General features: G+C 37.1%; 1 protein-coding gene across 3 annotated transcripts in view; it reads left to right on the top strand.

The window, feature by feature from the left end:
* tjap1 (tight junction associated protein 1 (peripheral)) overlaps positions 1-21,331 on the top strand; it is a 72,638-nt gene that overhangs the window by 20,754 nt on the left and 30,553 nt on the right. For 2 of the 3 annotated variants that reach the window (XM_046875911.1, XM_046875930.1), the window contains exons 2-3: positions 11,703-11,822; positions 16,924-16,981. The gene's annotated coding sequence lies outside the window, so the exon portion shown is untranslated. The remainder of the gene's footprint in view (positions 1-11,702; positions 11,823-16,923; positions 16,982-21,331) is intronic. The other variant, XM_046875920.1, reaches the window with a different exon arrangement.

Raw genomic sequence — 21,331 nt, 5'->3', positions numbered from 1 at the left:
AAACGCCACATAAAGCTGGAAAATGTAGGTGTCCCAATACTTTTTTTAATCCACATAGAGCAGTATTTTCATTAATTATATTTATAATTTTGCTCCTACATTAATTGGCAGGCTGACCTGTAACTGGAGCCACTCTTTGTTCAGCAAGGAACTTTAGGAGCAGATTATCCATCAGTTTTTCCCTTTGAAAAGGACTGTAGTTTAAAGTGACTGCTTTTTATCACTTTAGTTTGGAACGACCTGACAAATGGCTGTCATGGGCGGGAACGCTTCAAGTGCTCTCTGAAGGGTTCATTGCTTTTTAGTGACCTGCAGTAAACAACTGGAAAATCTTGAGTTCTTGATCACACTTTGAATGTATGAGTAAATCAATGAAGAGGGAGAGATGAACGTATGAGGCATTCTTCTTTTATACTTAAAGCTTGATGTTTTAATAATGTCTCCAAAATGCATTAAACAAAAGATTTGTCATTTCATTTTGAGTGGCACAAAAAACCCTTATAATTCTCTCAAGTGTATTTTGACCATGAACAATGCTGAGTCTATGCTGTGAATGAGTAGTATTGGAATGAACAAAGAAATGAATTTCAGCTCATGCAAACTACCAGTTAATCATTATGCTGACTCGGTAATAACAACACACGTGGTGCATATGGGTCAGCTGACTCCAGTCTTGCTCTGCTGAGTGTGGCATGTGCTAATAAGGTATTCAAATGTAAAACAGCAAAGCCATTTTTTTTGTGCTATACACTGAAGACATGTGGGAGTGGGATCCGAAGATGGATTTGAGGCAGTGGATCAGATTTTCAGCTTTCATTTCTTGTAGGGCTGGGCAATATGGCCTAAAAAAAAAATCCCCGATTTTTTCACAAAAAATCCGATTTAAATAGATTTTTTCCCCGCTGTTTAAAATCAATCTGCATATGACAAAGAAAATGTTCAAAAAAAGTTTTAACTTTATTAAATAAAGTTTATTTACCCTTCTGGGATTATAACCCACTTTGGGTTAAAGTGCAATCAGAAACAACAAGCCAAAAATACAAGCTGGCAGGCCCTGCCATTGTAAATTGTGAAAATAGAACGTAACATAACATAAAATGAGCAAACCTACAAAGAAATTTTTGTTTAAATGTGGAACATGATTGAAAAGGCACCTGAGGTTTTGACTGATTTTGCCTTTACTTTTCTCCAAAACTCCACAGTAAAATGAGAAAATTTTACAGAGTAACAGACAGGTACACTGTAAATAAAAATTAATTTGAAAGATTGAGCAAACTTATAAAGAAAAATGTTTTATGAGTGAATGTGGAACATGGTTAAAAATGCAGTGATGCTCGGAGTGATTTTGCAAGATTGAGCAAACCTCAAAAAATGTTTTATGAGTGTTTGAATATGGTGTCAAATGCTCTGATATTTCTGTTTCTTAACGGAAGCGTCTTTACAGGTATTTTGACCGCTCCCACCACCATACCGGAAGTGTACGATTAGATGCGCAACACTAAACAAAGTGCGGCTGCTTAACCGTGTATTTTCAAGATGCGGCTGTCTTAACCGCAGTCTTGTGCTGTCGCTGTCTTGTTCATTTCGTAGGGCCCTACATCTCTCCCACCTTGGCATCACTAGATCAGTGAGCAAAAGTATCGGAACAGATAGTCTTAAATATATGCTTTGATGCCAAGAATATGCAATCAACATATGCTATCCCTTGCTTGCAATATCTTCATCAAATTGGTGACCCATGGACATCACCGTACTGCTGCATTTGTTTTCCTTTTTCATGGAGAAGCCTTTAAAGGCTTGTCCAGAAGCTTCTTTTAGTTGTTGAAATGCTGCTCATTTGAGATCAGGTCTGGCGATTTACTTGGCCAATCTAAAACCGTACAGCTTTTCCCTAGATAGAGTTATTTTCTGTGTTGGCCGTGTGTTTTGAGTCAGTGCCTTGCTGCATTAATAAGTTCCTCCTAATTACATCATATGCATTTCTTTGAAAATCGGCAGAGAGAATAATCCGTAGACATCTGAATTCCTTTTCCTGCTACATACATCATGAGTTACTTCATCCATACAGATTAGTAGGCCTGTTTTGAACATTTGCACTAGAATGCTTCAGAACATGAGCAGATTCTTTTTTTTCTCCACACTTCAGCTTTTCCATCACTTTAGTGAAAATTTACCTTGGTTTTAAAGCCCAGAGATAAAAATGAGAGTAAAAAAACTTTCTTTCGGCTTCTCCAGTTAGGGGTCGCCACAGCGGATCCTCCGCACGTTTGATTTTGCACGTTTTTACGCTGGATGCCCTTCCTAACGCAACCCTCCCCAATTTATCAGGGCTTGGGACGGGCACTGGAAGTGGCTGGGGTTGGATCCCTGACCGGGGATCAAACCTGTCAGAGCGCAGTGAGCGCCGCATCCTAACCACTAGACCACCAGGGAACAGAGATAAAAATGAGAGTAAATATTCAGTTATTAATTGTTTAAATGATCAAACTAACAGTGCTAAACTTGGAATACTGTTTTTTTTCCAACAGAAGTTTGGATCTAAGGTGTTTAACATGGAAAACGGAACATGAAAGCTGAAATTCTCATCTGATGCATTTATATTTTGATTTCAAACCCAAAATACCTTAATTGTGTAGCAAGAACAAAGAAAATGGCTTTTGCCATTACAATACTTTTGGAGGTGGAAGAAAGATACTAATTTGAGAAGTCGGTATCATGAGTTGAAGTTAAAAAAAAAAACAAAAAAAAACAAACAGAAGCTGCCTCTTACTAAATTTTCAGTTCTTAAACTCTCAAGCTCATCTTAGTTCCGTTTCTTTCTTTCTCTGAACAGTCCTTCCTCTTGCATTTGCTCAGTCTTATGCTCAGCTTCAGCAGCTCAGCCTATCCTTCTACATCTGCACCAAATGTATAAACGTTTGTGTGGACTTTATCCAGTGCCCATGTGACCGTGTGCTGTGTTTGCTGGTGTGTGAGGACCTAAGCGACTAATGGGATTATACACCACTTAGCAGCGCAGGATTTTCTGGAGCAAACTGTGTCACTATGACTAGAGAGCAGATCCTAGTTACCATGTAGGGAATGCCTCACAGAAATGACCCTCATTTGAACTTGGAGATAAATGATGCTGGACATTTTTGTTGTTTGTCCTGAATAACGATATTATTTTATATTATATTACTGAACTTTGTCTAGTTACCCAATAGTATAATATATACAGTAGTATGTGATGTAAAACACTATTAGTAGTAGTGATGTACTATATCAGTAGTATTTAATGTAATACACTATATTAGTAGTTGTGATGTAATACACTATATTAGTAGTTGTGATGTAATACACTATTAGTAGTATTTAATGTAATACACTATATTAGTAGTTGTGATGTAATACACTATATTAGTAGTTGTGATGTAATACACTATATTAGTAGTATTTAATGTAATACACTATATTTGTAGTATGTGACAAAAAGTTACTCACATTCTCTCTCCAAATGTAGCATCATATTTAACGAGTGAAATATATAAGGCTAGATCAAGAACGAAGTATAAGAACTTAAAGCCCAGGATGCACCAGGCTGACGATGGGCTGTAGATTAATATCAGGTGGTTTTTAAGTGTCGGCCGGCTTGAGTTTTTCCGGTATGTTCGTGCAGACTACGTGGGTTGGCTTTGGATGGACAGCGTCAACTGTATTTCAGCCAATTCTGCATGTCGAATTGGAGGCGGAGCTCGTCGATGAGAACGAGAACTCCGATTGGCTATTCAACTTGGAGAATGAGCACACGAGAAAAATAACTAAACCGACGAAAGCAAACAATGACGGAATAAAGTGAGAGCACAGACACATGTCATTTTAGCTCTTGCAAATTAAGATACCTGATTAATAAAAGCTACAAGAGTCCGTTAATAATAAGGGCAGGTGGAAACACTGCTTGCTTTATATGTTTACAGTTCGAGCTCCTCCGGTTTCCCTGTTTGGATGCCGAATACAGACTACTGCCACCTTTTGGCATGGCAGAGTTATGTTTTCTCAGTTTCAGATGCACCTGCCTAATAATCGGCCTAATTTGAAGCAATCAGCCGATGCCTAGCACTAAAAAAAAAAGCCAAAGAATCAGCCAAATTATTCGATTAATCTCTAATTTTAGGCATAATAAGATATGATCATTTACATTTAATGCATTTTTAGCAAATAGTCTCAAGGGCCCAGCATTGCCAATGTGGGAATTTTAACTTTCAACCTTCCAATCACAGCATCTTCCCTACTGAGCTGAGCTGATGCTGACGCTGGATGCTAAAAGATGAGTTTCGAATGAAAGATGAGGCTGATTTATGGGAATTTACTGCATGTAAACATTACAGGCTAGGCAAGTGGCTTCTCTGAATTTATTCAGAGCTTTCAGTATGACTGATTCTCTAGTCCTCATCCAAATGTTCAATGTTGGTCTGGAGTGGCTCTTGGTGATTTTACTGATACCACCACAATTCTGCCTCTCCACATAATCTGTGAATTCCTCTTACTTCTCTCCTTTATTGCTTTCTACATTATCATGAGTGGGACTTTAATTTTTAAGGGGGGAAATGAAGTCCTCTCGAGGTTGGCCTGAGTGCCTTCCTGGCAATAATGTCTGTCTTTTTTATTATTATTATTTTTTTTTATTATTTAAATAAAACAACACTTTTGTTGTTCATTAGTGTAGTGTGCAAGCTGCAGTTTCCCATCAAAATAATACACTTTATGGCAAGTGCATTGAATATTTAGTTTAGTTAGAATTTGTGTGTGTATGTGTGTGTGTGTGTGTGTGTGTGTGTGTGTGTGTGTGTGTGTGTGTGTGTGTGTGTGTATATATGAGTCTGCAGTAAAAGGAAATGTTGAGCAGCGATACAGATTGCTTGCAGATAAACACTTCTGATAAGCCCTCAATTCTTAGTGGTATGGATTCCCAGATATTGAGGATAAAAGTCTTTTGGGATTCTGCTCCATGTTGGCATGACGAGAAAGCTGCAGATTTTTCAGATGCTGTGGACCCCTCTTTCTACAACGTTCCAAAAGCGTCCAATCGGATTTATATCCACTGACTTTAATGGCCACTGAGGAACATCGAACTCGAAATCAGTCTGAGATGGCAAACTGTGGCCATGAAGGGATGCACATCAGCAGCAGCAATAATGAAATAAACTGTAGTACTCGGGTGATGATATTTTAAATTTGTCTGGTCAAAATTGAGCAAATCAGACCTGGGATTTTAGACATAAGTTGAGTGGAACGTTTTGTGTTCGAGTTTGATTCAATTGCTTGACCGAAGCGCTTCCAGTGTTCTCATCATCACAAATGTTCTGATAAATGTTATCTTTATAGTCCTCTAGTTATTGATTATATAATACCATGATGTAATTCAAAGCCAAAGTAATAAATCTATTGCATGCTTGTTCCCTCAAAGTTTATTGATTTCTAGCAATTTCAGAATGAATAACATTTGCTGTAAATCGGTGAAAAATGTGCGGTTGTCTCAGAGGAAAGAATGCAGTGTGTTCAGTCTGCGCTATAGCTTTTTTTTTTTTTTTTTTTTTTAAAGAAGAACAGAGGAGCAGATCTAGTGTGTAGCCACTGTGAAGCAGAGGTTGAAAGTGTAATAAAATATTCTACTAAAGTAGGGGTGGTGAGATTAGGGATCAGGTTGAGAAGAGCCTGGAGAGGTGGAGGTATGCGCTGGAGAGAAGGGGAATGAAAGTCAGTAGGAGTAAGACAGAGTACATGTGTGTGAATGAGAGGGGGGCAGTGGAGTGGTGTGGATGCAGGGAGAAGAGGTGGAGAAGGTGGAGGAGTTCAGGTACCTGGGGTCAACAGTGCAAAGTAATAGAGAGTGTGTTAGAGAAGTAAAAAAAAGAGTGCAGGCAGGGTGGAGTGGGTGGAGAAGAGTGACAGGAGTGATTTGTGATAGAAGAGTATCTGCAAGAGTGAAAGGGAAAGTTTATAGGACTGTGGTAAAAGCTGCGATGTTGTATGGTTTAGAGCAGGGGTGTCAAACTCAGGCCCGAGATTATATCAAATGTGTATTAGAGCTGCCCGCCAGTATATAGCGCATACACCGCTAATACTACAAATCCCAGAGTGCTTTGTTAGTGTGTTGGCACGTCAGTCGAGCCCGCTGAAAAACTTTGCGTAATCAGCGCTGAATTTACCCGGAGATTTACGGACTTTGAAGCCCAGAAATGCAGATTTAAACTGCTCAGTAATCCGTTTGTGGTTGAGGTGGAAAGCGCACCAACCTCCAAATGGAGCTGATTGAACTCCAGTGTAGAGACATGCTCAAGTCAAAGTAGCATGCCAGAAGTGGGCTCTCCCATCACCCAGACTCAACGCGTTACAACGACTTGTATCTAAAGAGTAGCTTCCCAAGAAACACAGTTTCACAACTATTTTTCTCGGGAGTTTATCTTTTGGCATCGTCGTGCGTTTAAAAATCCCCCGATGGAAGTTTTTTCTCCCGATGCCGTGCAGCTCAGAACACAGGTGCGGTGCCTTTTTTTGTTTCCGTTCGGAAATTTCATTGGTCTAATGTTATGGGGTTCAGTTTTTTGTCTTGAAGTTTGTAAAACTGGGAAAAACCCAGGAAAAATTCATAAATAAGCCGCTGTGTGTGCTGCACAGTTTCCATGTTTCCTCCCCGACACAGTGCTCCAACTCCGTGCCCAAGCTGCTCAAATGCTCTCTCTGTTCCGCAGCACATATCTGTGTGTGCAACTGTTCTTTTTAATGAAGATGAGCAAAACACCACCCAGAAATCTTTTCCCTGATGATCACCTTCACTCAAGCCTGAGGATTTCCTCAGCTCAGAGCCTAAACCCAGACATGATGCACTTGCATCTAAGAAGAGATGCAGGTATCTGACTTTAACTAATGTGCATCAGAGTAAATCAAAGTGTAGCAAACTGAGCTTGAATGAATGATGTCTTTGTGCACTTTTTCTACTCCAAGGCATGGACTGTTAATAGTTGAAAGATTGCTTTTTTAAATTGAAGGAAATTATTATTATTTTTGGTTGTTTTGTTGTTGGCCTGTAACAAAAGATTTACATTAAAAAGGAACACGAAAGGCCACAGATAAAGAGATAGAGATATAATAAGAAACGAATACCACTGATGTGTGTTTTATTTCAAATTTAATTTCTCATGTGTTTATAATATTAAGCTTTGGTTGTTCCAGATTAAATGTTTATGCAAAACTAAAGTTTGTTTCCATATGAAAAGGTTCAACATTACACATCTAGAGAGAAGGAAAAACATGCACAATTGCAGTAAATTCTTCAATAAATATTGAGTTTGGCCCGCGACTTCATCCCAGTTTAAAATTTTGGCCCACTTTGAATTTGAGTTTGACACCCCTGGTTTAGAGACAGTGGCTTTGAGTAAAAGACAGGAGGTGGAGCTGGAGGTAGCAGAGCTGAAGATGTTGAGGTTTTCGTTGGGAGTGACGAGGATAGACTGAATTAGAAATGAGTTTATTAGAGGGACCGTGCATGTAGGACGTTTTGGAGACAAGGTGAGGGAGGCGAGATTGAGATGGTTTGGACATGTGCAGAGGAGGGACATGGGTTTTATCGGTAGGAGAATGCTGAGAATGGAAAAGAGGAAGGCCAAGGAGGAGTTTTATGGATTTGGTGAGGGAAGACATGCAGGTAGTTGGTTTGAAAGAGGCAGATGTAGAGGACAGGGGGGAATGGAGACGGTTGATTCGCTGTGGCGAACCACTAACGGCAGCAGCCGAAAGAAGAAGGGGTTCACAAAGGACAAGGTGATATTAATTTCAAACAAGTTATTTTTAGGTAAAGGAAACCTTTACGAATTAAAGTGCAATAACAAAACAAACAAACAAAAAGTCTAATTTGAGTTGTGCACTTTTGCAGCAAAAAATGGTTATAATGTTCTTTATGATAATGAGAGAAATCACAAATGCAGATTGAGAATTCAGACGGTGAGTGTGCACATTGAACAACTTTCAATTCAGTGGCATTTCACTTTTCAGCTGGGTCTGCATTAGAGCTGTAACAATTCCTTGAGTAAGAAGAAATTTGATTCCAAAAATCTATCGAGGCAAATAAATTTTTATGTTTCGTTTAGTTCATTTAACTAAACACGGAGCTCTGGGTTTTCTCAAGGACCCTTATTACTGACGCACCACCCGCTAAACTCCGGACAGGTAAACACAGAAAACGCTGAAGAATGAAAAACAGATGAATAAGAGAAGATTCAGGCCAAAGAAAACACAAGAAAGTTTCCAAAGTTTAAAGTAAAACATAAAGAAAACACTGTACATTGCGTTTGAATCATTTGAAATTGATTTTTATTTATATACAGTGTGTTGAAAAAGTCCCCCTGCAGTGGCCGTGTAGAGCAGGCAGTGGAGCCCTTTTTTTTGTTGCTGAGACAAGAAATACCACATAGCGATGGCTATTGAATTGCTTTTAAATGCACTTAATATGTTTAGTTATATACTTTTATGCAATATCAGCAATAAAAATGTATTTTTTCTAAAAAAAAAAAAAAAAAAAAAACCCAAATTACTTGTGGATTTTAAGAGACTTGGTTTATTTTCTCTCTCATTTAGTTTTGTTCTTTAATAAAAAAAAAATAAAAAGGGGGTTTCTTATCCGATTGCTCGGATAATCGATGGAATAATCGTTAAAATACTCGATTACTAAAAGAATCGAAAGCAAAACCCTAAACAGCATCCCTGCTGTCTGCATTTTTCATTTGAGTTTGGCATGTTCTCCGTCCATCAGTTAATCAGTGCAGTCATTTCTGGGGTTTTTTCAGTAGGAGATTTAATTCAAAAAGTCATTAAGTACAATACTTCAAACAAAACATACTTAAGAAAAATTTATTTTAAAAACTACAGTAAAAAGCAGAAGTACACAGACTACCGTTACAGTAACGTGATGAAATGTAATTCGTTACTTTCCACCTCTGCTGTGTAGCTCCACTACAGTAGTTCAGTGATCAACGATTAATAAATTGCTAATAACAAAAAATATTTTTGCCGCTAACATTAATCTCAGGAGGTGTTCTACATTGTTTGTAGTGTATTGCTGGTTAATCTTTCATTTTATCTTTAATCTTGATATTGTTACATTTTTTGTTTGTTTAGTTCGTAATGTTTTAGACTGCATTGCATTTAGATTTTTGTTCCTCCAATTATGGCAAAAAGTAAAGAGTTGATTTTTCTCTCTTTTTTATTTTATTTTTTTTAATCTGATCTCTCTCTCTCTCTCTCTCTCTCTCTCTCTCTCTCTTTTATATATATATATATATATATATATATATATATATATATATATATATATATATATATATAAAATCAAAAACATATCCATTTTATGTCAGGTTGGCAGTATCCCTGTGAAGAATGGGATTAGAGCAGGATGAGGACCCTGACACATTTCTGATAAATTCACAGAAATAAATCATATTCACAGCCGTAGCCACAGAAAATTCGTATGAAGTGTGCGCTTAACTCGAGTCAATCATTCAGTGTTTGTAGTTACAGTACAGTACAGTGGTACTGCAGCTTGGATTGTGCTGGATCTATAGGCTTTTTATTTAATCAGATAGCAGCGAACATGCCCAGAAGGACAGGGTATTTTTTTTTTACATTAAAACCTAATCCTTCACAAAGAATCCTTTTTGCCCAACTCAATACTTATGTTGCAAAGAGAGCAGAAGTGAATGAAAAGGAATTGAAATAAATAAAAAGTCAACTTAGGAAGCAAGGCTTTCAAAGATGAATCAGTGGAACATGTTTGCTGTACCACTTTTACTCATATACACTAAATGTTTAAATAATAATTCTAATGAAAGATTATCATTGTTATAGACCCAAGCACACATTTTTATTCAGCAAACATCCATCTGTATGTTCTGTCCATCCTTCTGTGAGTCCACAGGAAAAGTAGAGCTCTAAAGATGATCATTGATTGTGTAATTTGTTCAAAAGTTCAAATAAGGGGAAAAAAAATATAGAGTAACATTTAAACATTGTGCATTTTGTAGAGAAACAACTTAACAAGCATTAAGCGATATCTGTTAAGGTTCGAATTCATTCTGCAGGTTTTTGGAGGTGTCATTTACTGAAGGCTCAGACAGACGCAGCTGCAGTATAGGCAGTTTTTACTGAAAGGTCTGCGGGCAAATCCAAAACGTATTCAAAATCTGAGTCAGGCGATTAGCAAACCACTTCTACAGGGACAAGAATCTATAAACAGAACAAAAGATCAAAACCAGAGAAAGGATGTAATTAGATTGTTAGACTTTTGGCTATGTGGACACTCCTGTTTGTCCAAGGAAAGTACTTACTTTCAAAACTCCTTCAGATGATAAACCTCATTTCCCCATCAGTAATTTGATCATTTTGAACTTTTGTGTTCACAGATCATTTAGTAAATCTTAGCGGCTTGAAAATACAGCATTAGTAATTAGAATACAAAAAAAAAATCGAGGCAATGTACATATACATTGAGGTTGCACTGTGTGTGTGTGTGTGTGTGTGTGTGTGTGTGTGTGTGTGTGTATACACACACAGTGCAACCTCGATATATATGTACATTGCCTCGATTTTTAATTTTTTGTATTCTAATTACAAATTTTGTCTATATATATATATATATATATATATATATATATATATATATATATATATATTTTATATATATATATATATATATATATATATATATATATATATATATATATATATATATAAAATATATATATTCGAGATATATATATATATATATCTCGAACTTTATATGGAAAATGTTACTCCGAACTTTTGAGCCACTAGCTGCTTCATTCAAATTCAGGCCAAAGAAAACGGAAGACAGAAAATCTCCGATGTTTGGGATCATTTAAAAATATATTTTTGTCGAGATAACCGAGGGCGAGATAAGCGGGTTCCACTGTGTATGTATATATATATATATATATATATATATATATATATTTTATAAAAATAAAATGGAATAAAGCTAATTAATTCAATACACCATTTTATTATATTGATTACATTTAGTTATCAATTAAATTGTCACAAATTAAATTGATTAAAATCAATCAAATAGAATATTGCTAGCGCTATGGATTCTTTAGCGATTTCATGCATGTGCAAAATAAATCTTTTTTTTTTTTTTTTTTTTTTTTAATACCCCTAGCATTGTTTTGAATGTTTTCAAGTTTAATAATATTAATAAAAAAATGCACTAAACAAACTTAATACCACTTAATACGTTTCTGAGGGAACTCAGATTTTAACTATGTTCCGCACGTTGAAAGGATTGCATTCAAAAGATATCGGTACGAACACGTGTACCGGAACACCCCTACTTTTTATTCAAATTCAGCAATAAACAATGTAAATTAAATTAAAAAAAGGAAACAAATGACATTCGTTTTGAAAGCTGTATTATTTACTCTTGTATGTTTAGTGTTGCACTTTAATAAAGAATAAGTTTTTCTTATTCGATCACTCGATTAATCGCTGCAATAATCGCTGGAATACTTGAGTACTAAAATAAGCGATAGCTGCAGCCCTATACAGCATGATACATGAAGTCATACAAGACGTCCCACAAGGCTTTAGTGACTGGCAGCAGTTCGCTATCAATGCCATGTGTATATTCACCCACCTGTCTTTTGTTTCAGGTCATCAATAGCCTGGGAGTTCACATGCCAGAAGGAGAAGGGCAAGTGGGAGGAAGAGAGACCGTGAAGGATAGAGTTTCCCTGGTTACCAGAGGGACACTGCAGTGACTGGAGCTTGAGGTGAGAAACAACACATTCACTGTTGGCTTTCTAATGCTCTTCTGGACCCCGGGTTTTGAAAGCATGTTCTAACTGGCAGTCTTTTTTTTTTTTTTCTTTCTGTATTCGAATCGATATTTTGGTGCAAGACTCGCAGCTACTCAGGGTCATTTGAAGAATATGTGTATAACATGGACTCATATTTTCAGATAGGACATGCAGATCACACTTTGGTGTAACAGCAGACATGTCTGTACCAAACTGTTTCGGGACAGGACGTGCCCCGAATGCATTCTTTGCTATGTTCCCTCACTGACATATTTTGATCAACTGCAAGTTTGTTTTTTTCTTTGCGTTTTATGTACAGCTTCAAGAATGTCTTTCAAAAGCTGAAAATACCGACAACTTCGCATATTTATGGAGTAAATGAATTAATAACGGATGGAAGGAATGAAGGAATGAACTCATTAATGAATAAATAAATTGAATGGATAAATAAATAACAAATGTATGCATTTAAGAAACACACAAGACAGTTGAAGTATGCTGAAATAAGTCAAACACATTTTTGGAAAATTAAATATTGTTTAATAATGTAACATTTATAACACTTATATACACATCTGTATTTAATTGCATTTTTTTTTTGCCATTTATTTAATCCATTGGATTTGTGCCTATTTAATCGATTACTAAGTTTAATCAATATAAAGATAAGGATATTTATTCAATGTTATTTCAATATTCAAATTTTATTAACATGCATTAAGTTTAACAGTATAGAAATTAAACAGAACCGTGACTTATAGACTGAGGTACATACCGAACCATGAATTTTGTGTGCTCTTACACACCTGGTTACTGCATGTAACTGTATTGCACAACAGTTATTTTACATGTCCTTAGGGCTGAATATAATAGTTGGTTCTTATACCGAGCCCTTTTCTGGTTTCTTTTTGGCTTGTTGTTTTCACCCTGAAATCTACTTTAACATTCATTCTCAAAAATTTTTTTCTTTCTATTTTCCCTCCCATCATTCCCTGAATTGCATCCTATTTTAAATAGCAGCATGACTGAGAATCCTCATAAAGAAACGCTTTCTCTCCTTCTATAAAGCTCTTTTCTTTTCAGCTGTCTCACATTCCTGTCTTGTTATCTGAGTTCAGTTGAGAGAGGAATAAGGAACCGGAGCTCTCTGACCCTGCGAGTATAATGAGGTTTTTTTTCCCCTCTAAGATTTGTGGATATATGAACCATGGCCCATGTGTCTTGTTAAATTATTCACTGTGGACTAGGTGAGTTCTACATCATCCTTCTCAGGTGCTTGTAAATAATGAATTGTCATTTCTTTTCATTCATTTACCTCAAAACGTTTTCTCTCTAATTCGCGCACGTTTTCTTCCGTCTCTCTGTGTTTGTGCGTGTGCGTGTGTGTGTGTGTGTGTGTGTGTGTGTATCAATGTAGTTTACAGTCATGCACCCTTCCACATGTCATCTACACTTGCAACTGTTCTGAAATGAATCCTGAAACTATTCTGAGTCTGCCCTCATATCGGTGACTGTGTTGTTTACCTGTGTGTTGTGATGGGAGTCTGTTTGTGTGTGTGTGTGTGTGTGTGTGTGTGTGTGTGTGTGTGTGTGTGTGTGTGTGTGTGTGTGTTAGTTCTCAATTCCATGGCACCCCCTAGCTGACTGCCTCACAGGACCAGTGGCCACTGGCCTTCACATTAGTTATTCTGTCACATCTTCCAGCTGGGTTTTATTCCACAGAAGGCTTTAAAACACTAAATAAATGCTGTATGACTCCACCTCGAGAAGGGGTAAATTGTCTAGGGGTTGCTAAACATGTTTGCCTCAGCTTTGTAAGCTGCTTATCCCAAGCTCATTAGCTTTAACTCACTTCAATTTGAGCAGATTGTTTTAAAGTTATGGTTGTTGTTGTAATTTCTAGTTGCATGATCATGGTTAGTATTTGCTAGACACTGTTCATTTCAAAGGATTTGCCTTAGAAAACAATATACGTTTGAGGCAGGATTTTATGTATTATTGGTGATATTTTTGAATCTCTCACGTATAAACGTAATGACTAGAGCTGTCATGGGGCTGTATGGCTGTGAGCAAGCAGACATTGCTGCAAAGGAAGCTCTCAAAATGGGAATTACAGATTGTAAAATCCCACCATCAGACTTTAAAACAATCATAAACTTCATCTGAGACCAGTGCATTCACTACATAAAATCAACCGTCCCTGAACTTTCCATTTGATTCGAGCCTCAGCACTGCAGAGCTGCCACTGTTGGGCCCTTGAGCAAGACACTAATGCCTAATAATCTGCTTTGTTTTCAACAAATATGTATTTTGATTGTCTTCCAAATTGTCTCACCCAGATAATCTAGGAGTAATTAATGGGAATTTAAGTTATAGACCCCATGTAGCTGCTGCTGTATTTTACACAAGTGAAATACTGTAAGATTCGATTGTTTTCGGCTGCAACTAGCGATTACTTTAATAACATTTTTCCCATTAATCGATTAATTGGATACCATTTTTAAAAAATTATATGTTTAGCTTATTATAACTATATAAAACCCTTAATTGAGGGTATGTATGTATTAAGTGTACTTAAAAAAAAAACATTTTAAAGCTTCTAGTGGCTGCTTGTTGAGGAGTGCATGGGGGATTCCTCCTTTTTTACAATTTCACTCATGCTGGGTTTGTCCTTTCTGTAAAAGGAAACAACAAAAAATGTTTTTTGCAAATGGCAAGTTGACACCATGCTTAAAATGATCTATATAAAATATATATTAAAAAAATTATTTGACAATTAAAAACAAAAAGAAACAGATATTTTGTTCATTTGTGAAGATATAAGCATCTAGAATATATGATTAATTAAATGTTGTATATTAATTTAATGAAATATGCATAAATGAAATATACAAACATTGTAAACAAGCATTTAAACGTAGTAAAGCTGCAGTAAATCACATTTAAAAACAGATAATTGAACTGTTGTAGAAAATAAATGCTATAAGAGAATGGAACAAAGAAACACAGCAAGCTAACAGACTTGATTAAAAAAAAAAAAAATACACCTTGGTGTACAAATACATAATCATTCACTGAAAAAATGTGACTACTTACATTAGGGGTCTCCACAGTGGATTATCCGTCTCCATACCCCCCTGTCCTCTACATCTGCCTCTTTCAAATCAACTACCTGCATGTCTTCCCTCACCACATTCATAAACCTCCTCTTTGGTCTTCCTTTTTTCCTCCGTCCTGGTGGCTCCATCCTCAGCATTCTTCTACAGATATACCCCATGTCCCCCCTCTGCACATGTTCAAACCATCTCAATCCCGCCTCCCTCACCTTGTCTCCAAAACGTCCTACATGCGCTGTCCTTCTAATAAACTCATTTCTAATCCTGTCCATCCTCATCACTCCCAACAAAACCTCAATATCTTAAGCTCTGCTACCTCCAGCTCCTGAAACTCTTATAATTTACTGCTGCTGCTGTTATTTGCTGCTTTCAGATTTACTGTTTGTTCAGACCGCTTTCAATGAATCCATGAGTATGTTGCGAGCGAGCTGATTGTGCAATCTGATGTTCCAGAGACACGACAGAACAGATCCAGTCCAACTTTTCAAAAGTTACAAACACACAGTTTACACAATAGCACTTCATTAAACTGTACCTTTTCACACAATGGGGATTACAGTTTTTGCTCACTGTGCTGTTTCACCTTCATCCGTGACACCAGATGTGCTCGTGCATCACTGTGGTACTTCTATCTCACACAAGCTGTACTACCTGGTACAGTTTTCTTTGTTGTGTTTAATAAAAAATGCTCCCATGACTTGGATGACACACTTTTTCCTGCTGCCGGTTGATCCTGCTATCACGCTGACCTGTAACTTGAGCAGCCCAATTAATCAATAATAGCATAAGTTGACAAAAAATTTAATTATCGTTTATTATCGATGTTATCGATTAGTTGTTGCAGCTCTAATGTAATATTATACAAATTACTAAAATGTGTTATTGCTCTAATTTGATACTGTATTTATTTATTTTTAATTTTTTGCAAAATAACCATTGATGTTGGCATGACATTAAAAAAACAATAAATAAATAAATGGCTAACTTTCAGGATTTCACAGTTACTTGCAGGGCATTTACCTCACCAGTAAGGGCATCCAGCGTAAAAACGTGTCAAATCGAACATGCGGATGAATACGGCTGATCCGCTGTGGCGACCCCTAATAGGAGAAGCCGAAAGAAAGTTTAACACATTTACCGTATTTTCCGGATTTTAAGCCGCTACTTTTTCCCCACTTTTTGAACCTGCTTAAACAATGAAGCGGCTAAATTTTGGATTTTTCCTGGGTTTTTACGGTTTCACAAAGTTCAAGCAAACAAAAGAGATCCCCATAAAATTAGACCAATGAAATTGCCGAACGAGTTCAGGTGTACCAATAAAATTCATTATATCAAATCGGGTGCACTCACACTGAATCGGGCCGCACCACATCATAAATATGGATGAGGTTCCTTTGATGTTTGACCTGCTGCTTACTTGGACTGGCAACAGGAAATGCGAATCAAACGTCACGCTGAAAACAACCGGGCATGAAAAAACGCACTTCACCTGTGTTCTGAGCTGCACGGCATCGGGAGAAAAGCTTCACGATGGTGATTTGTTAACGCACGATGATGCCAAAAGTAAAACTCCGGAGGAAGACAGAGAACAATGACTTTCTTAGTAGGCTGCTGTTTAGATACAAACCGTGTAACAGACACTGTCTTTCATTAAAGCCTGTGTAAAGTTCATTAGTTTCAATGTAGGCTTATAGACAGGTGCGGCTTATTTATGTTCAAAATAAAAATCTTTGTCAAGATTTGAGGGCTTATATTTGGGTGCGCTTAATAGTCCAGAAATTACGGTATATGGTATTTTATCCATACCATATTATATTTTCACTAGTTGTAGCACTAGTTACTAGGCATTTACTGTATTTGGTGGTCAGCAATCAAAAAGGTCTGCATGATATTTTCTCAATTGGTTTGAAAATGATAAACTAGCATGTTTTTCATGTTTGCAACTATTTGTGTTTCAGAATGGCCTGGGCATGATTGGTGAATGAGGACATCTCAAACACCACATCACTCTTTTGGGTATGCCTTAATTAACGTGAATCATTTGGGCGAGCCTATTAACGGTTTGTTGTTGTCCTTTATCTTTGGCTTGTGTAATGTTGGGAATGGCAGCTTCCTGAAATAGCCTTAATTGCCTGGATCCGTCTATGCCTGCTGAACTCCCTGGTTGTTTCAGTAACTACAGGTTAATGCGCATAGCTTCAGGAGAAATGTCCTACATCTCTGTGACGAGTGTAAGATTACCTGCCCATCATGTAGGACACATACTTACTACAGATAAAGACATGGGAATTGTACTGAAATGACTCACTTCGATTTGCTTTTTAATGTGAGCAGAATATTTGCTCTTCAGAATATTCCTGCTATGTGCTCTTTAGTATTAGTTAGATAACTATATATATCGATATTTATATCTGTGTCACTTTTTTTTGCCTGCCTTGCTATTTTTTCTTGCTGCTTTGAGCCAGCAGGGACATAATAACCCCAGCTTCTACACAATCCCTGCAGGCTTCTACTGTCTGCTCATTCACTATCACAGACGTGATATTTAGTGAAGCTGACTTAAGTCCGCACTGGATTCTTTTCAGACCTGCAGTTTCTGAAAGGATGATCCTTAGAGAAGAGAAATGGGTTCTGACTACAAATGAGAGCTGGTCACTGCAAGGAAGTGTACACAATACCAGTTCCTGATAGAGCATTGGTGTTCGTGAGCGTTTGCCAGAAAGTACATGCTGGGTGTCTCTGCTCTGATGCTTGATAACAAAAGTTTCATTGTTTTAATGACACTGGCTTGTGGAGTCATCACAGAGTATTACTGGGTAAAACACAGTGACAGTAAAGTCTTTCAATTCTTTAATTCCAAATTTGAGCAAAGCAAAAAAAAAAAAAAAAAAAAGAAAAAAAATTGCATATGCATTTTTGAGAACTGTGCTGAAAAGATACATTTGTTAAAATGTATCTTTATCTTTGTGCAAGTACACAAGACTTTTTTGTGTTGACTCAAAAAATTGCTACTTCTATATCCTAGTTTACAACCTCAATTCCAAAAAGGTTGGGACATTTGTGTAAAATGTAAATAAAAACAGAATGCAATCAAAATGCCACTGCCCAGATGTATACAGGCAAAAGATGTGATGCTACGCAGCGGTAAATATGGCCCTGTCCCAACTTTGAGACCTGTTTTAGCCATCAAATTCAAATTCAAAATCAAATTCATTTTTCCTTTAAATAATTAGGTCATTTTGAATTTGATGGCTAAAACAGGTCTCAAAAAAGTTGGGACAGGGCCATGTTTACTGCTGTGTAGCATCACGTCTTTTGCCTGTATACATCTGGGCAGTGCTCGAATTGAGTCGTTGTGTAATTCATATATGTTTTACTAAAATAATCTTGGGGATACCCCCTCCCCCAGGAACAGGAATGTTGTCCCATATGTGTCTGATACAGGATTTAAGCTGCTTAACAGTTCTGGGTGTCCTTTGTTGTATTTTTTATGTCATGATGTGCCAAATATTTTCAAATAGTGAAAGGTCTAGACTGTACGCAGGCCAGCTCAGCACCTGGACTCTTCTACTACAAATGCTATTGTAATAAATGCAGTATGCAGTATGCATTGTCCTGATCAAATAAACATCTGCTTCCCTGAAAAGACGTTTTCTGGATGGAAGCATTTGTTACTGTATATACCTTAATTAACGTGAATCATTTGGGCGAGCCTATTAACGGTTTGTTGTTGTCCTTTATCTTTGGCTTGTGTAATGTTGGGAATGGCAGCTTCCTGAAATAGCCTTAATTGCCTGGATCCGTCTATGCCTGCTGAACTCCCTGGTTGTTTCAGTAACTACAGGTTAATGCGCATAGCTTCAGGAGAAATGTCCTACATCTCTGTGACGAGTGTAAGATTACCTGCCCATCATGTAGGACACATACTTACTACAGATAAAGACATGGGAATTGTACTGAAATGACTCACTTCGATTTGCTTTTTAATGTGAGCAGAATATTTGCTCTTCAGAATATTCCTGCTATGTGCTCTTTAGTATTAGTTAGATAACTATATATATCGATATTTATATCTGTGTCACTTTTTTTTGCCTGCCTTGCTATTTTTTCTTGCTGCTTTGAGCCAGCAGGGACATAATAACCCCAGCTTCTACACAATCCCTGCAGGCTTCTACTGTCTGCTCATTCACTATCACAGACGTGATATTTAGTGAAGCTGACTTAAGTCCGCACTGGATTCTTTTCAGACCTGCAGTTTCTGAAAGGTTGATCCTTAGAGAAGAGAAATGGGTTCTGACTACAAATGAGAGCTGGTCACTGCAAGGAAGTGTACACAATACCAGTTCCTGATAGATCATTGGTGTTCGTAAAGCGTTTGCCAGAAAGCACATGCTGGGTGTCTCTGCTCTGATGCTTGATAACAAAAGTTTCATTGTTTTAATGACACTGGCTTGTGGAGTCATCACAGAGTATTACTGGGTAAAACACAGTGACAGTAAAGTCTTTCAATTCTTTAATTCCAAATTTGAGTAAAGCAAAAAAAAAAAAAAAAAAAATTGCATATGCATTTTTGAGAACTGTGCTGAAAAGATACATTTGTTAAAATGTATCTTTATCTTTGTGCAAGTACACAAGACTTTTTTGTGTGTTGACTCAAAAAATTGCTACTTCTATATCCTAGTTTACAACCTCAATTCCAAAAACGTTGGGACATTTGTGTAAAATGTAAATAAAAACAGAATGCAATCAAAATGCCACTGCCCAGATGTATACAGGCAAAAGATGTGATGCTACGCAGCGGTAAATATGGCCCTGTCCCAACTTTGAGACCTGTTTTAGCCATCAAATTCAAAATGACTTAATTTTTTCCTTTAAATAATTAGGTCATTTTGAATTTGATGGCTAAAACAGGTCTCAAAAAAGTTGGGACAGGGCCATGTTTACTGCTGTGTAGCATCACGTCTTTTGCCTGTATACATCTGGGCAGTGCTCGAATTGAGTCGTTGTGTAATTCATATATGTTTTACTAAAATAATCTTGGGGATACCCCCTCCCCCAGGAACAGGAATGTTGTCCCATATGTGTCTGATACAGGATTTAAGCTGCTTAACAGTTCTGGGTGTCCTTTGTTGTATTTTTTATGTCATGATGTGCCAAATATTTTCAAATAGTGAAAGGTCTAGACTGTACGCAGGCCAGCTCAGCACCTGGACTCTTCTACTACAAATGCTATTGTAATAAATGCAGTATGCAGTATGCATTGTCCTGATCAAATAAACATCTGCTTCCCTGAAAAAGACGTTTTCTGGATGGAAGCATTTGTTACTGTATATACCTGTATATACAGTACAGACCAAAAGTTTGGACACACCTCATTCAAAGAGTTTTCTTTTGTTTTCATGACTATGAAAATTGTAGAGTCACACTGAAGGCATCAAGGGCTATTTGACCAAGAAGGAGAGTGATGGGGTGCTGCGCCAGATGACCTGGCCTCCACAGTCACCGGACCTGAACCCAGTCGAGATGGTTTAGGGGTGAGCTGGACTGCAGAGTGAAGGCAAAAGGGCCAACAAGTGCCAAGCATCTCTCTGGGAACTCCTTCAAGACTGTTGGAAGACCATTTCAGGTGTGCAAAGCAGTAATCAAAGCAAAAGGTGGCTACTTTTAATGAACCTAGAATATGAAATTTTTCAGTTGTTTCACACTTTTTTGTTATGTATATAATTCCATATATAATTCCACATGTGTTAATTCAGTGTTTTGATGCCTTCAGTGTGAATCTACAATTTTCATAGTCATGAAAATAAAGAAAACTCTTTGAATGAGAAGGTGTGTCCAAACTTTTGGTCTGTACTGTACGTTTTAGTATTGATGGAGTCTTTCCAAATGTGCAAGCTGCTCATACCACAGGCACTAACGCAACACCATACAATTATAGATGTGGCTTTTTGAACTGAGCGTTTCTCCAATTGTTTAGTTTTACTTTTGTTTAGTTTAGAACTTATTTTTTTGCCCTGTACCCAACTTTTATGTGACTTGTTGCAGCCATCAAATTTAAAATGACCTCCCCCACACCTTAAAATGGTATATATTCTCAATTTAAACAGTTTTTATTTATTCTTTTACATTTTATAATGTCCCAGCTTTTTTTGTAATTGGGGTTGTAGTTTTTTCCTCTCTGTGAAACAGATCTTTGCTTCAGCTCTGAATTTAAATCCCTTCATTGTTTTATACAGAAGAGATTTTGTATGTCCAATCATTAAGCACATGATCATTTTCATTTCCACCAGTACATTAGTATAGTGTAATGAATGCAGAAGACTCTGCAGTACCTACTAGGGGATAAAGAAAGACTTATTCGCAAAA

Source organism: Silurus meridionalis, chromosome 2, assembly GCF_014805685.1.
Source record: "Silurus meridionalis isolate SWU-2019-XX chromosome 2, ASM1480568v1, whole genome shotgun sequence".
Taxonomy (NCBI): Eukaryota; Metazoa; Chordata; class Actinopteri; order Siluriformes; family Siluridae; genus Silurus; species Silurus meridionalis.
This window is presented reverse-complemented; position numbering and strand designations above follow the sequence as displayed.